At 39.6% G+C, this 13,364-nt stretch overlaps 1 protein-coding gene across 1 annotated transcript in view; it reads left to right on the plus strand.

Annotated features, from left to right (window-relative positions):
* Positions 1 to 13,364, plus strand: part of BAZ2B (bromodomain adjacent to zinc finger domain 2B) — a 372,529-nt gene that overhangs the window by 46,682 nt on the left and 312,483 nt on the right. Inside the window, exons 3-4 of the mRNA XM_080671184.1 lie at positions 716 to 817; positions 13,048 to 13,132. The gene's annotated coding sequence lies outside the window, so the exon portion shown is untranslated. The remainder of the gene's footprint in view (positions 1 to 715; positions 818 to 13,047; positions 13,133 to 13,364) is intronic.

Below are 13,364 nucleotides of genomic sequence, written 5' to 3' on the forward strand. Positions count from 1 at the left end.
CACCCCTAAAAGTATAATTATCTTATCTGATCTGTTCTCTGCTTTTAAAAGTGGAAACTTTTACTTTTGAACTTATTTAAAAATATTATAAACTTTAACAAGAATTTGACATCGCGCCTTCTAGAAGGAGGCTAGTTTTTAATGTCTTGTGTAGTGTGTTGCTATGTATTTTCTCTCTTAATGCATGCATGCTTTTACTTGGAATGGTCCTCTGAGAGAATTATTGTATTAGAGCTAAGGAGCTCTTATGTCTCAATTGAATGATAAAATATAAACTTGTAAATCAGTAGTTCTGGCCATTCCAACATTGACAGCTGATGAGTGAAGAAAGTATATAGTAAGGGAGGGCCAGAATTAGAGGACTGATATATTGGATATAACAGAAAATCAAGGGATGAGGTATGTTAAAGTGCAGTTTAGAACCATGAGGACTATTTGATGAAAACTATACCTAGACACATTATAATATGAAACCCTAAGATAAAGAGAAAATCCCGAAGGCAGACAGGAGAAAAGTGATGCTTTACATACAAAAGAACAATGGTTCAAACGCCAACAGATTTTTCATCAGAAATCATAGCAGCCAGACTTTAAAGCTAAAACAGTAAATTGGTCAGCTCAAAATTCTGTGTACAGTGAAAATATTCTTCAGAAATGATGGCAAAATTAAGATAATTTTATTAATGGAAAACTAAGAGAAATTTGTCTCCAGCAGAACTGTACTACAAGAAATGGTGATGGTAGTTCTTCAAAGGGAAAAGAAATAATATTACAGAAAACTGGGATATTCAGGAGCAACTGAAGAGAATAAGAAATGGTAAGTATCTGGATAAAAATTAAAAAGTATTTTTATTCTCTTAAGTTCTTTAAAAGGACATGGATGTTTAAAATAAAATTACAACATTGCCCTTGGTGTTTTCAATGTATGCAGATGTAATATATAAATGTATAATAAAATCCTATTAATAAAAGCCTATGTGGTTGTGATGCCAACACGCCATAACAAGCAATCACCAGGAGGCTGCGTGTGCAGCGGGTGCGCGTGGGTGGGCAGGGGCTTGATGCTGCGTATGCAGCTCAGAGGCGGGTCCTGTGGCTTTGCATGGCAAGACCGGGGGTCCCACAGCTCCGGCCTACCTCTTTGGGGCAATCCATTGAGGAGCCCCAGATGGGTGGGCGGGGCCTACCTCTTTGGGGCGATCGATCGTGGGGCTCCTGCACTGTGAGAGGGTACAGGCCAGGCTGGGGGACCCCTCCAGTGCACGAATTTCATGCACCGGGCCTCCAGTAAATATATAAAACTACTAGGAAATATACAAAACTATTAACAAAGTATGGTGTGTGTTGAGGGGGGTGATTAAAGGGACCTATGTGCTTGTGAGATGTTTCTATTTTACATGAAAAGGTATTCTGGTTGAATTCTGAAAGATTAGAGATGTATATTATATTCCTTACAAAAATCACTAACAGAAAATACAAAGAGGTGTAGCTCATAAGCCAGTAGTAATAGTAAAATGAAATACTAAAAATTATTTAAATTTTAAAAGACACAAAAGAAGGAACAGCAGTAACATCACAGCAGAGAGAACAAAAAAATAATAAATGGTTGAATAAAATCCAGTAATGATAATTATATTAAATCTTCAAGAACTAAACACTGCAATTAAAAGGCAGAGGAAGTAGATAAAAAAAAAGGAAGATCAAACTACGTACTGCTGGATATTGTACCAGCCTTGAATTCCTGGAATAAATCCCACTTGGTCATGGTGTATGATCTTTCTAATGTAATGCTGGATCCAGTTTGCTAGAATTTTGTTGAGTATTTTAGCATCTATGTTCATCAAGGATATTGGCCTGTACTTCTCTTTTTTTGTAGTGTCTTGATCTGGTTTTGGAATTAGGGTAATGCTGGCTTCATAAAAAAAGCTTGGAAGTGTGCCTTCCTCTTGAATTTTTTGGAATAGTCTGAGGAGGATAGGTTTTAGTTCTTCTTTGAATGTTTGGTAGAACTCCCCTGTAACGCTGTCCAGACAAGGACTTGTTTGCTGGAAGATTTTTTATTGCTGCTTCAATTTCTTCAGTAGTTATTGGCCTATTCAGGTTTTTCTTATTCTTCTTGATTGAGTTTTGGGAGCTTGTATTTTTCTAAGAATATGTCCATTTCATCTAGGTTGTCAATTTTGTTGGAATAGAGTTGTTCATAGTATTTTTACATAATCATTTGTATTTCTGTGGGATAGGTTGTTACTTTGCCTCTTTCATATCTGATTTTGTTTATTTGGGTCCTCTCTCTTTGCTTCTTGGTGAGCCTGGCTAGAGGTTCATCAATATTGTTTATCCTTTCAAAGAACCAACTCTTGGTTTTGTTGATCTTTTGTATTGTTTTTTTGGTCTCTATGTCATTTATCTCCACTCTGATCTTTATTATTTCCTTCCTTCTGCTTACACTGAGCTTTTCTTGTTGCTCTCTTTCTAACTCTTTTGAGTTGTAGGGTTAGATAATTTATTACCATATATTCTTGTTTTTTGAGATAGGCCTGCAAAGCTATAAACTTCCCTCTAAAAACGCCTTTTGCTGTGTGTCCCATAGATTTTAGATTGTTGTGTTTTCATTATCATTTGTTGCCATGATGATTTTTATTTCTCCTTCTCTCTTTGGTAACCAAATCATTGTTTAATAGCATGCTATTTAGCCTCCAGGTGTTTGATTTTTTTTTTTTATTGTAGTTGATTTCTAGTTTTTTGCCATTGTGATCTGAGAAGATGCTTGATATGATTTCTATCTTCTTGAATTTGAAGAGACTTTGCCTGTCCCCCAGTATGGTCTATTTTTTAAAATGACCCATGTGCACTTGAGAAGAATGTATATTCTGTGGCTTTGGGGTGAAATGTTCTGAAGATGTCAATTAATTCCATCTGATCTAGTGAGTCATTTAGGATTGATCTTTCTTTGCTGATTTTTTGTTTAGAGGATTTGTCCAGTGGTGTTAGTGGGGTATTACAGTCCCCTACTATGACTGTATTGCTGTCAATCTCTCCCTTGATATCCTCCAGAAGATTTTTTTATGTATTTGGGTGATCCTGCATTGGGTGCATATATGTTTACCGTATTTATATCTTCTTGTTGAATTGCTCCCTTTAGGATTATGAAGTGGCCTTCCTTACCTCTTGTGATGGCCTTCACTTTTAGGTCTAATTTGTCGAATATAAGTATTGTTACCCAGCTTTTTATTTTCATTTGCATTCACCGGAAAAACCTTTTTCCATCCCTTCACCATCAGTCTATGTGAGTCCTTTGTTCTAAGATGGGTTTCCTGTAGACAGCCGATATATGGATCATGTTTTCTTATCCACTCAGCTACCCTATGTCTTTTGATTGGGGCATTTAATTCATTTGTATTTAAAATTATTATTGATATGTACTTGTTTGTCACCATTTTTATTTTTTATGGCTGTGTTCTTTCTTCCCTTCCTATTTCTTCTTTTTATAGCATACCCTTTAGCATTTTTTGCATTGCTGGTATGGTGGTAATAAACTCCCTTAGTCCCTTTTTGTCTGTGAAGCTGATGATTTCACTCTCAATTTTTATTGATAGCCCTGCTGGGTACAGTATTCTTGGATTCAGACCCTTGCTTTGCATGACTTTGTATATTTCATTCCATTCCTTTCTGGCCTGATGTGTTTCTGTTGAGAAATCAGTCACTAGTCTGATGGGAGATCCTATGTAGGTAACTTTCTGTCTCTCTCTGGCAACCTTTAAGATTCTTACTTTGTCGTTGGTGTTTGCCAATTTAATTATAATGTGTCTTGGTGTTGATCTTTTGGGGTTCATCTTGTTTGGGATTCTGTGAGCTTCGTGGACCTGTGTGAGTTTTTTCTTCCCATTATTGGGAAATTTTCCGTCATTATTTCTTCAAACATGTTTTCTATTCCTTGCTCAGTTTCCTCTCCTTCATGTACCACTATTATGTGGATGTTGTTTCATTTCGTGTTGTCCCAAAGTTCCCTTAGGCCAGGGGTGGGCAAACTTTTTGACTCGAGGGCCACAATGGGTTCTTAAACTGGACCGGAGGGCCGGAACAAAAGCATGGATGGAGTGTTTGTGTGAACTAATATAAATTCAAAGTAAACATCATTACATAAAAGGGTACAGTTTTTTTTTATTTCAATAGTTTTATTCATTTAAAACATTTTAACAAGAAGAATGTAAACACTAATTATTATAATTTGAAACTTCAAAAAATGGAGGAATCATAGCACAATAACATACCTTATATTGAAGATAGCAAAGGCAAAATAAAATTGCCTAACAAAGGAAAGGTACAAAAGCCTTTCAAATTAAACTTAAATATAATAAAATAATTTAAAACTAAAACAAATAGAAAAGAACAAAATGTGTAAACAGTAAATTAAACATTTTCTTTAGTGCAACTTCCAAATTATGCCCGGGACGTAGATGTAGATGGCAATGTAGACTGGGTTGAAAGGTTTTTGGTCTTTAAAACATCAACTTCAGTGGGAACAGTGTTGTTGGTCTCCTTTTTAGCTAATGCTCTGATACTGTGCTCTCCAGGGGCGTGTCTCCCTACATCACCACGATAACGTGTCTACGCGTTCCCAGGGTGATGTCGGGGGATGCGTCCGCGGGCATTACAAGGAGCCTCTGGAAGATTGAGAGGTTATTCCTTCTACTGAATGGGTGGATATAAATCTGCCCACTCAGAAGAAGGAGCTGTGGCCGTGTTTCCCGACGTTGCCATGTTAACACTGCTGCTGGTGAAGGAGTGGAGGGGAGAGCAAGAGATCCCTCCGCTCTTTCGGCTCCGTGGGTCGGATAGAACAGCCGAACGGGCCGGATCAGGCCCGCAGGCCGTAGTTTGCCCACGGCTGCCTTAGGCTCTCCTCCTGTTTTTTAAGTTTTTTTTTTTCTAGATGCTTCCTAGCTCACTGATGGGGTCCTCCACTTCTTCTAGTCTACTGTTGATGCTTTCTATTGAGTTCTTTATTGGAGCAATGTCATTTTTCATTTCTTCTTGGTTCTACTTCATTTCCTCTTGGTTCTTACATATATTGTTGAATTTGTCTTGAATCCTTTTCAGCTACCTTAGGACCATTGTCTGAATTTTTTCTCTGTCATATTGATTGCCTCCATTTCATTTACTTTCTTTTCTGATGATTCATCCTTTTCTTTGGTATGCAGGCTGTTTCTTTGTCTCCCCATGATCTCTCCTCACGGGGTTTCTGGTAATGTAGCTCTCTCTCTCCTGCGTTGACTTTCTGTAGGCAATATCTGACTTTCCATCCACGGATTGCCAGCTGTGTTTAATCTGCCAGTTCCTGGTGGGTGCTCTTTGATTCAGCTTTTCCTTCTGCTCTGTGAGAAGGCACAGGGCCCGTCTGCGAATTCACTCTGCTTTGTCTCCCCTTGAGCAGACCTCCCAGGCACCCGTGGTCAGGGTGGTTGGATTTGGGGCATTGGGGTTGTAAGATCCTGGGAGGTATCCAAGATCTCCCCGGTTAAAGGTAAGGCTGGGATTCCAATCTCAGCCATCTCCCCTTCAAGATGGTGTGGCCTGTGCAGCAGAGCCGGCCACTCCAGGAGAGATTTCAACCACAGTAGAGGCTTCCCAGTCAGGGGAGCCGGTCTGTCAGTCCCCAACAGCCCCTTGGAATATACTGTCCCTCACTCAAAAATACTGACATTCCCCGCATGTCTACCAACTCTCCTTTGATTTTTTTCTCTCTCACACTATCTTGCAGCCTGCCATCCCATTGGCAGCCATCTTGGATCCCCCTATATCTATATTTTTATTGATTTCAGAGAGGGAGAGAGATATAGAAACGTCAGTGATGAGAGAGAATCATTGATCTGGTGCCTTCTGCATGCCCCTCACTGGGGATCGAGCCCAAAACCTGGGCATGTGCCCCTGACAAGAATTGAACCTGGGACCCTTTAGTCTGCACGCCGATACTATAGCCACTGAGCCAAACCAGCTAGGGTGACAACATACTTCTAAACAAATCACAGGGAAATAATAGAAGTCACTAGGGAAATTAGAAAATAATTTGAAGTGAATAATAGTGAAAATGCAGCATATCAAAATTTGGGGCAAACAGATGAAACAGTGCTTACTGGGCAACACAGATTTAATTCCTTAAATTGGAGAGTCAGAAAGTTCTAAAATCAGTGACCCAAGATTCCACACTAAGAAGGTAGAAAAAGAAAAGTAGGGAGAAACCAAGATGGCGGCATAGGTAAGCACCTAAACTGCTGCCTCGCACAACATTTCAAAACTACAACTAAAAGACAGAACGGACACCATCCAGAACCACAGGAAAGCTGGCTGAGTGGAAATTCTACAACTAGAAGGAAAGAGAAATGCTCACAGAGAATTGGAGGTACGGCAAAAGGTCTTTGTGTGCGCAGAGAGGAAGGGCGGCTGAGAGCCTGGCTGACTTTCTTTGGTGGGAGGGGGAAGGAAGCCCCCGACTGCACTGAACCCAAGTTCTGACTGCACTGAACCCCAGTTCCGGGTGAAACCCCATGGACCGAGGCTCATACAGGGGGAGTCTGGACTGTCAGGTAGAGAGAAAGGCACCCGGAGACTCGGAGACGCGGGGGAGACCCGGGGGAGCCCTGGCAGGCAGGGGTCTGGAGGCGTGTGCACCAGTGCGCACAAAGGCTGCGGAGGTTGCCACAGGCTTTCCCTAGCAGAAGGGAGTCGGAAGCTCCTGACTGCACTGAACCCCAGTTCTGACTGCACTGAACCCCAGTTCCAGGCGAGCCCCTGGGGACCCACGCTCTTACGGGGGGGAATCTGGACTCTCGGGTGAAGGCTTGGGAGCCGGGGAAGGCAGAGGTCTGGAGGCGCACGCGCCAGTGCGCACAAAGATTGCGGAGCTTGCCACAGGATTTCCCTAGTGGAAGGGAGTCAGAAGCTCCTGACTGCACTGAGCTCCAGTTCTGACTGCACTGAACCCCAGTTCCAGGCAAGCTCCTGGGGACCCATGCTCTTGCGAGGGGTATCTGGATTCTCGGGTGGAGACTCGGGAGCCGGGGAAGGCAGAGGTCTGGAGGCGCGCGTGTGCCAGGGCAAGGCTGACGGGAAGCCGGGACTGTCTGCTCCGCCCTGAGACTCCACCCCATACAAGCTGAGCACAGAGGCTTTTGCAATTTGTCAAGTCTAATCCTATAAGGTTGTCTCCAGCACCGAACTTCTCCCAGTGTAGGCACAGCTGATCCTCACAGCCAACTGGCCTGGAGGTCAATTCCTCCCAGTGATACCAACAACAATCAAGACTTAACTACAACAAGGCTGTGCACACAGTTCACAAAGGGGTGCACCAAAAGTATCCACCTCAGGTTAACTGGGGAGGCCGACCCACTGGGGCCATATAGGAAACCTAGCACACAAAGCTACCCTACCAACTCAGGGAAGAGTGAAAATGCGGCAACAAAGAAACAAATCACAAACGAAAGAAATGGAGGAAAACAAACCACTGGATATAGAATTCAAAACCACGGTTATATGGCTTTTCAAGAATATCCTAGAAAAGGCCGATAAATATAATGAGACCCTTGAAGATATGAAAAAGGACCAACTAGAAATTAAACATACACTGACTGAAATAAAAAATATTATACAGAGACCGAACAACAGACTAGAGGAACACAAGAATCAATTCAAAGAATTGAAATACAAAGAAGCAAAAAACACTCAACTGAAAAAACAAAAAGAAAAAAAAATCCAAATAGTTGAAGATAGTGTAAGAAGCCTCTGGGACAACTTCAAGTGTACCAACATCAGAATTATGGGGGTGCCAGAAGAAGACAGAAGCGAGATACTGAAAACCTATTTGAAGAAATAATGACTGAAAACTTCTCCCACCTGGTGAAAGAAATAGACTTACAAGTCCAGGAAGCGCACAGAACCCCAAACAAAAGGAATCCAAAGAGGACCACACCAAGACACATCATAATTAAAATGCCAAGAGCAAAAGACAAAGAGAGAATATTAAAAGCAGCAAGAGAAAAACAGTTAATTACCTACAAGGGAGCACCCATAAGATTGTCAGCTGATTTCTCAACAGAAACTATGCAGGCCAGACGGGAGTGGCAAGAAATATTCAAAGTGATGAATAGCAAGAACCTACAACCAAGATTACTCTACCCAGCAAAGCTATCATTCAGAATTGAAGGGCAGACAAAGAGCTTCACAGATAAGAAAAAGCTAAAGGACTTCATCACCGCCAAACCAGTATTATATGAAATGCTGAAAGGTGTTCTTAAAGAAGAGGAAGAAGAAAAAAGTAAAGAGAAAAATTATGAACAACAAATACATATCTATCAACAAGTGAACCTAAAAATCAAGTGAATTAAAAACATGAGGAACAGAATAATCTGGTGAATATAATAGAATCAGGGGCATAGAAAGGGAGTGGACTGATAATTCTCAGGGGGAAAGGAGTATGGTGGGATTCAGGAAGAGTCTGGACAAAAATTGTACACCTATAGATGAGGACAGTGGGGGGGTGTAAAGGCAGAAGGTGGGGTGGGAACTGGGTGGAGGGGAGCTATGGGGGGAAAAAGGAGAAACAATTGTAATAATCTGAATAAAGATTTATTAAAAAAAAAAAAGAAAAGTAAATCCAAAGTAAATACAGGTAGAAAAGAATAAAGATAACAGAAATTAACCCCTGAAACACAGAACAAAAAAAGTAAAAAATATAGAAAATTGACAAAACCAAAAGATGATTTTTAAAAAGAAACAAAATTGCTATATCTGTACATAGATGATCTGAAAAAGAAATAAACACCACCAATATTAAGGTTGAAAAGGGTTTTTCACTATAGATCCTATGAACATAAAAGGGTAGTAAGAGAATAATTTCAGCTTAAATGTATCAAATTCAGCAACTTGCCCCAGCTGGTTTGGCTCAGTGGATAGAGTGTCAACCTGCAAACTGAAGGGTCCCAGGTTCGATTCTGGTCAAGGGCACATGCCTGGGTTGTGGGCTCGATTCCCAATAGAGGGTTTGCAGGTGGCAGCTGATCAATGATTCTCTCTCATCATTGGTGTTTCTATCTCTCCCTCCCTCTCCCTTCCTCTCTGAAATCAGTAATAATAAAAAAAATTTTAAAATGTCATTTGAAAAATGAGCAAAGGGTCTGAATAGACATTTATCTACAGAAGGTATACAAATGGCTAATAAGTATGCAAAAAGATGCTCAACATCATTTAGTCATCAAGGAAATGCAAATCAAAACCACAGTGAGATACCACTTCACACCCACTAGGTTGACCATTAAGAAAATATAAGAAACTGCCCAGCCATGTGTGGCTTGGTGGTTGAGCATAGACCTGTGAACCAGGAGGTTACTGGTTCAATCCCAGGTTGCAGGTTCAATCCCCAGTAGGGGGCATGCAGGAGGCAGCCAATCAATTATTCTCTCCCAACATTGATGTTTCTCTCCCTTTCCCTTCCTCTCTGAAGTCAATAAAAATATATTAAAAAATAAATTAGTAGGGACTTAAGTTTCTGAACAAGATGGAGTAACTGGACAAGATTTACCCTCCTATTTGAAATAAATGGAAAAAAGAACCTATGAAAAATGTTTTTCTCAAAACGTTGGACATTAGGTAGCAAATGACATTGTTCCCCGGGAAGACAGGAATCTAACAACATGATCCCTACTATTGCTTCAACTTACTGCTTTGAGAGATTTTTCAAGCTCTGTCATGGGACAGGACAATAGATGTAGAGTTTAGAGACTCCTGGAATTGAGAAAACATTACGAGAGTCTGTGATGATGAAGGTGACTAGAATTCACAGCATGAAGTGGAGAGAATCTCATCTCATATATTTCACAAGATGATAGCCAAGGGAATAAACAGAAAATTTGCTGAAGCATAGTATGTATGGTATCTAGCCCCACATGTCCTCCCAAAATGTTTATCTTAATCTCAAGATTAATGATGAATTTGAGATTCATCATTATTTACACCTAAAATAGTAGAGGAATGGATGTCTAGGGTCTCCTTACAATGTTCTTGGTATGTGAAAATATCAACAGCTGTTGGGAAGAGATGACGAAAAGGTGAAAAGTAAAGGATTAGGGATGATTTCCTGGCAGAACTCCTGAATGGAGGAAGTGATCTAACTTCTGAGGGCTATCTCCCTATAGAAGTGACATGTTCCTTTTCATGAGTTGTTAGGGTGAACCTCTCAGAAAATCTCAAAGAACTGAACCCCATTCCTCTATTACAAAAGCTGCACCTGAGTTGTCTCCCTCTCTTCATATAGTGCAGCCATAGTAGGTAACTCACAGTTTATAAATTTCTTTTTTGCCCTTTTTAAAGATCCAGTTTATATTACCTTGTTTACAGGTGATTTTTGTCATTTGTTTTGCTTCACATAGGATAATTTCTCTCTCTCTTGTGGATTGCCTCTCCGTGAAGAATGGAAGAGAGAAAGGTTATAGATAGATGAGGTGAGAAGGAGGGGTTATAAAAAACTAATTTGAACTTATTTGGGCTAAGGATATCTTAAAGTCATAGACTCTCTTTTATACAAAACCTAATGACTTTTTTTTTTTTGTAAACTATTCTGGTAAAATAGTAAAAGCTTCCCAAAATAAGCACAAAATAATGCATTCCAGTGTTTTTGTCTTAGGTGGAGAAGACACTAAAGCTAAGGAACTGTTTGTGTTTCACTCCTCAGAGAAAAAGCAGGTGCACAACCACACAGTTGCCAAGTTTATTAAACCAGCAGCAAAATAATAAATAATTATATCTGGTGAGAAGTCAGAATTAACTGCTGGCAAAATTCCTTTAATGTGCTACTTTAGACACTATAGTATCAATAATATACAACAGGAAAGTACAGTTACTCTAACATGTACATGCTAATAGATACATCCGACTTTTCAGTTGGATGAAACTTGTATGAAGAGAACTAATAAACTTTTTACCTCTATGTACAGTTCATTTATGAGGGAGGAGCACTTGACAGCTTGTTGTTGTTTTGTAATCATTAAAAATCCATGCTAAAGAGAAAGATATTTTAAAAATTTGGTTTGATTATAATGTGAACCAAAAATTTTTCTGGAAAAGGTGTGTTGGAATCAGTATTGACAGAGTACAAGGAACATGACTATACTAAGAGTTGACATGAGTATTATTTCAAACTACATTATTCCTAGAACATAATTGTCTGTAAACAATATGGGCTCTGATTTTGATTCAGTTTTGTTTTTCTTAAAAAAAAAAGAATTTAAATTGATTTTTAGAAAGAGAGGAAAGGAGACGGGGTGAGAGAGAAACATCTATGTGAGAGGGAGACACTGATGGGCTGCCTCCTGCACCCCCTACCAGGGATCCAGCCCTCAACCTGGCCATGTGTCCTGATGGGGAATTGAACCCAGAAACCTTTTGGAGCATGGGACAATGCCCAACCAACTGAGCCACACTGGCTTGATTCAGTTTTTGCTGTTGTTTGTTTGTTTTTAATATGTTTTTATTGATTTTTAGAGAAAAAGGAAGGGAGAGGGAGAGAGAGATAGAAACATTGATGAGAAACATCATGGGTTGGCTGCCTCCTGCACGCCCCCCTACTGGGGATCGAGCCTGCAACCTGGGCATGTGCCCTGACCTGGAATTGAACCAGCTGAGCCACACCGGCCATTTTTTATTGTTTTTAAAGAAAGTAGTGAAAATTGTGCTTCTGATTGAATTTTGGACCTTGAGTTTATATTTTTGAGAATGCTGTAAAAATAAATGAGCAGTGATTTAAAAACTTTTGTTTTCCAACTTGAAAGATGGTGGCTGTCAAGAGGGAAGGTATTCATATGAATTTTTGAAATCAGATATGAGATAAAAATATTTCTTTATGACCCTAAACAAGATCATTTCTGTGATTTCTGAGGGTTTTCCCAAATGGCATGTGTCAGTACATTGAATAGCTTGAAACTGTAATTCAGGGCTAAATTATTACAAAGTTTAATGCTGAAAATAATACATTAAAGACAGACTATAGTGCAAACAAGACCTAATCACTAAGAGATGGACCTTTTCACAAATTATCATGTGAGTTCTCCTTCCCCCATTTCCACCCAGTAAAAATAATCAGTTTCTCTAATGTGCATGCATTTTACTTTGAATTCCTCCATTAGAGTATTTATCACATTGTGTCAAATATTTGGGGGTATTAACATCTCTAAATTTGACTGTGCACCACTACTCACGGGCTAGTGATTGTGGTTCTCCCCAACAGCAGAGGTGTGCAGGTAAATATCTTTCTGGTAATAAAAATGTATACTTTCTTTTTTAAAAACATATTTTTATGGATTTCAGAGAGAAAGGGAGAGAGAGAGAGAGATAGAAATATCAATGATAAGAATCATTGATATGCTGCCTCCTGCACGCCTCCTACTGGGGCATGTGCTCTTGACCAGAATTGAATCTGGGACCCTTCAGTCCACAGGCCAGTGCTCTAATTCCCTGAGCCAAACCAGATAGGGCAAATGTATGCTTTCTTATGTAAATAAAAAAATATTTTCATCATTGATATGACTTCTTGCTAATTTGTTAATAGTTTTCAAAAATTGGAAAATTTTTCTTTTCCCATTTTTTGTGTGATTTCAATTTGCATTAACATTTTCCCCATCACTTTCTTAAGTCTAGACTATTGACAAAACATTAAGTTATGCCTTGATGTGTAGTATTTGCCAATTTCCAACGTGTAAACATTCCCACAGTCGTCTTTCAAGCTACCAATGTGACATCACTGATCACAATGTTGGGAAGAAACAGGCAGTAGCATACAACTAAATACTGTATAGTTTTGTTTTGCCATACTAGTACAATGGCTATAAATAACTTCAAGTGCATAGATGATAGTAAAGCATAATAAAATGTATGATAAGTTTCATGTATTTATTTGTTTTTAATATATTTTATTTAAATTTGAAAATATTTGTTTATGGGAATGACTGTGTTTAATAACCAGCTTGTAAAATTCCTGAAAATTTAACTTTTGACTTTCAGGAACTGATATGACCTGGATTCAGTATATTGCTGTCCATGGAGTGGTGCTGTGTATGATCTACACAGCTGTATAAGATTGCCTTGGGTGAGCAACAGTCTGGTAATGGAGTTAACTCAATCAAGTTAAATATATTCATTACTAGAGGCCCGATGCACAAAATTTGTGCAAGGGCCTTGGCCCTGGCCCCCGCCCACCGTGGCCGGGGGCCTCTGCCACCTCTGCCATGGCCCCCACCCACTGTGGCTTTGTCTGGAAGGAAGGACATCTGGAAGGACATCATGTCTAATTAGCATATTATGCCTTTATTATTATAGAT

Source organism: Plecotus auritus, assembly GCF_963455305.1.
Source record: "Plecotus auritus genome assembly, chromosome: 5".
NCBI classification, from domain to species: domain Eukaryota; kingdom Metazoa; phylum Chordata; class Mammalia; order Chiroptera; family Vespertilionidae; genus Plecotus; species Plecotus auritus.